We start from the raw sequence: 4735 nt of genomic DNA on the forward strand, positions 1-4735 counted from the left end.
AAAAAATACCTTGAGATGAATGAAAACAGAAGTTAAACTTTTCAAAATCTATAGGATATAGCAAAAGCAGTTCTAAGAAGAAAGCTTATAGCAATATAGGCCTACCACAAGAAATAAGAAAAATCTAAAATAAACAAGCTAACTTTCCATCTGACAGATTTAGAAAAGGCCCAAACTTAACAGAAGGAAGAAAACAATATAGTTCAGAGCAGAAATAAATAAAGTTCCCAAAAAACACACAATAAAAAAGATCAATGAAACTAAGAACTGGTTTTATGAAAATATAAACAACATAATATAAATCTTGATAAGCCTTCAGCCAGACTCACTAAGAAAACAAGAGTCTAAATAAACAAAATTAGAGGTGAAAAAGAATGAAGTAAAAGAAAAAGCCACATGCTTCATAAAGTGGACTGTCCACCATGGTATAGTTTAAGACTGTTACCTAGTGGAAAGGTTTATGGAGAAAATAATGTCTCTATACTTAAAGTACAACTTGAAGGTCACTACTTTATTCTGATTAAATCTCCACTTAATGCTCCTGAAAATAAAATATACTACTGAAATACTGTTTGAGTACTTCATGGCTCATATAGAACCATGCAGGCTATGCTTGCATTAACAACATCCTGAGCATCAAAACGAGTAGGAAAACTGACAGTGGTTGGTATTAAGATGGAGTCACTCCTGTCCTTTCTATGGCTATAGGACATGTGATTGGCAGCTGAAGTAAGCACATTCCAATCACAAGGTAAGCTGTACTGTATTTCATTCAGCAATTGCTGAGAGGCGAAGAAGTAGGAATTCCTCTAGGGCAATCCCTGGAAACAGCTATGGAAGTAAAAGAGTGTATAGTTATATTTGCCCAGATTTAGTAAAAGAATTTAACAAGTATGACAAAGAGAGGCCAAAGTATACTGGAATCAAGGCAATCTCAAAGAAAGAATTTTCCATTGATGTTGGTTATGACAGATCCTTGGAACCTGAAATCTTTTTTTCATCCAGATTTTGCTAATCTAGACTTTACCTACCTAAGAAGTAGTAGATGAGGTAATTCAGCATTATCTTATTGATGTCAGAGTTCTCTTAAGTGAGTAAGAACACTGACCTCACTTAACTGGATGTGCAGAGATTTTGAGTGTCACTTTTATATTTTGAAGGAAAAAATGACCAAGTAAATGATACATTTCAAAAAGGAGCCTCATACACAACAATGTGAGTGAATTTAATGCCGCTGATTAGAACACTTAAAATGGCTAAAATGTAAATTTCATGCTATATGTTACCACAATAAATCATTTTTTTTTAATTTAAGTGGCCTCATGACACTTGCCATTATTTATTTATAGGACAAAGAATTCCAGTAATTAAGAAATGCTACCAACCACACTGAAAGAAAGTGGTTTTTGCTGCAAGTGTTTTTATAGCTGAGAAGCTAGTACAGTTGACCCTTGAACAACAAGGGTTTGAACTGTGCAGGTTCACTTATATACGGATTTTTTCAACAATAAATACTGCAGTTCTACACATTCTGTAGTTGACTGAATTTGTAGATATGCAATCACATATATGGAGGAACCACACAGACAAACGAACTATGAAGGGCTCACTATAACTTATGTTTTTGACTGAGTAGAGGGTCCACACCCCTACCCCCACATTGTCCAAGAGCCAACCGTGTATTTGATTAAGTCTAATTCATTGGTCTCTTTCTTGCTAAAAAAAAGAGAAAAAATTAATAAAGACAGCCTGTTGGATCTTTTTTTTAAAGCAATGCTCCAACATTCAGGTATTAACACACCAGTTTCAGCCTATGTTTACTGAAATTTTTTTCTGGTTCATGTCTTAAGCAGATGCCACCGACCCAACCTATGAGAGGCAGACACATAGTGTTTGCTGCAGGTGCAAACAGTTCTCTGCTAAGACAAATTTTCTAACCCCTCTCCTATGGCAGAAATGAGGCAGACTGGCAAAGTCAATTAAATCTCTATTAGCTGATTTGAGGTGATTCTAATAGATTTGTTCCCTCTTTGCTATTTTTTTTTCTTTTCTCTTCCTCTATTTTCCTTTGTTTTTTGTTTTCTGTTGGGCTTTGTGTCTGGCTTCAAAGTGTTTTCAAGGTTTTTCCACCTGTAGCATGTATCTGCTAGCAAGGTTATGCTCAAAATCCTTTAAGCCAGGCTTCAGCAATATGTGAACCATGAACTTCCAGATGTACAAACTGGGTTTGGAAAACTCAGAGGAACCAGAGATCAAATTGCTAACACTGACTGGATCATGCAGAAAGCAAAGGAGTTTCAGAAAAATGTTCTGCTTCATTTACTATGCTAAATCCTTTGACTGTGCGAATCACAACAAACTGGAAAATTCTTAAAGAGATGGGAATACCAGACAACCTTACTAGTCTCCTGAGAAACTTACATTTGAATCAAGAATCAACAGTTAGAACTGGACATGGAACAACTGACTGGTTAAAAACTGGGAAAAGAGTACAAGGCTGTATTGTTACCCTAGTTATTTAACTTCTATTCAGGGTGAATCATGTGAAATGCTGAGCTGAATGAATCACAAGCTGGAATCAAGATTGCCAGGAGAAATATCAATAACCTCACATAAGAAGATGGCACCATCCTAATGGCAGAAAGTGAGGAACTAAAGAGCCTCTTGATTAGGGTGAAAGAGGAGAGTGAAAAAGCTGGCTTGAAATTCAGCATTCAAAAAACTAAGATCATGGCATCTAGTCCCATGATTTCATGGCAAATAGATGGGAAAAATGGAAACCGTGACAGACTTTATTTTCCTGGGCTTCAAAATCACTGCACATGGTACCTGCAGCCATGAAATTAAAAGACACTTGGGTTTCTCTGATGGCTCAGACAGTAAAGAGGCTGCCTGCCATGCAGGAGACCCAGGTTCTATACCTGGGTCAGGAAGATCCTCTGGAGAAGGGAACAGCAAGCCACTCCAGTATTCTTGCCTGGAGAACTCCACGGACAGAGGAGCCTGACGGGCTACATTCCATAGGGTTGCAAAGAGTCAGACACAACTGAGCAACTAACACTGCTCCTTGAAAGGACAGCTATGACAGTCCTAAACAGCATATTAAAAAGTAGAGACATCACTTTGCTTACAAAGGTCTATATAGTCAAAGCTATCATTTTTTCAGTAGTCATGTACAGATTATGAGTTAGACCATAAAGAAGGCTGAGTGCCAAGAACTGATGCTTTCAAGTTGTGGTGCTAGAGAAGACTTGAGAGTCACTTAGACAGCAAGAAGATCAAACCAGTCAATTCTAAAGGAAATCAACCCTAAATATTCATTGGAAGGACTGATGCTGAAGCTGGAGTTCCAATACTTTGCTCACTTGATTAGAAGAGCCACCCCACTGGAAAAGACTCTGACGTTGGGAAAGATTGAAGGCAAAAGAAGAAGGGCACGTCAGAGGATGATATGGTTAGATAGCATCACCAACTTAATGGACATGAATTTGAGCAAACTCCAGGAGAGAGAGGAGGACAGAGGCGCCTGGTGTGCTGCAGCCATGGGGCCTCAAAGAATTGGACAAACTTAATGACTGAACAACAGTGTATATCAGCACTTCATCCCTTTTCTTGACCTTAGTTGTTTCACGTAGCTATAACAAAATATCATAGACAAGGTGACTTAAAGAGCATTTATTTCTCATATCTATGAAGCCTGTGCCAAAGCCTTTGACTGTGTGGATCACAACAAACTGTGGAACATTCTGAAAGAGATGGGAATCCCAGACCACCTGACCTGCCTCTTGAGAAACCTGTATGCAGGTCAGGAAGCAACAGTTAGAACTGGACATGGAACAACAGACTGGTTCCAAATAGGAAAAGGAGTACATCAAGGCTGTATATTGTCACCCTGCTTATTGAACTTATATGCAGAGTACATCATGAGGAACGCTGGGCTGGAGGAAGCACAAGCTGGAATCAAGATTGCTGGGAGAACTATCAATAACCTCAGATATGCATATGACACCACCCTTATGGCAGAAAGTGAAGAGGAACTCAAAAACCTCTTGATAAAAGTGAAAGAGGAGAGTAAAAAAGTTGGCTTGAAGCTCAACATTCAGAAAATTAAGATCATGGCATCTAGTCCCATCACTTCATGGGAAATAGATGGGAAACAGTGGAAACAGTGTCAGACTTTATGTTTGGGGGCTCCAAAATCACTGCAGATGCTGATTGCAGCCATGAAATTAAAAGACACTTACTCCTTGGAAGGAAAGTTATGACCAACCTAGATAGCATATTAAAAAGCAGAAACATTACTTTGCCAAGCAAGGTCCGTCTAGTCAAGGCTATGGTTTTTCCCATGGTCATGTATGGATGTGAGAATTGGACTGATCAACGAAGAATTGATGCTTTTGAAGTGTGGTGTTGGAGAAGACTCTTGAGAGTCTCTTGGACTGCAAGGAGACCCAACCAGTCCATTCTAAAGGAGATCAGTCCTGGATGTTCATTGGAAGGACTCATGCTAAAGCTGAAGCTCCAATACTTTGGCCACCTCATGCGAAGAGTTGACTCACTGGAAAAGACTCTGACGCTGGAAGGGATTGGGGGCAGAAGGAGAAGGGGACAACAGAGAATGAGATGGCTAGATGGCAACACGAACTCGATGGACATGAGTTTGAGTGAGCTCCAGGAGTTGGTGATGGACAGGGAGGCCTGGCTTGCTGTGATTCATGGGGTTGCAAAGAGTCAG

General features: G+C 39.3%; 1 pseudogene; it reads left to right on the forward strand.

Annotated features, from left to right (window-relative positions):
- Window positions 1–600: 600 nt before the first annotated feature.
- On the forward strand, window positions 601–1098 carry LOC129551368 (actin-related protein 3 pseudogene; annotated as a pseudogene).
- The last annotated feature ends 3637 nt before the right edge of the window (window positions 1099–4735 follow it).

Source organism: Moschus berezovskii, chromosome 1 (assembly GCF_049115385.1).
Source record: "Moschus berezovskii isolate FMDL1 chromosome 1, NW_MosBer_1.0, whole genome shotgun sequence".
NCBI classification, from domain to species: domain Eukaryota; kingdom Metazoa; phylum Chordata; class Mammalia; order Artiodactyla; family Moschidae; genus Moschus; species Moschus berezovskii.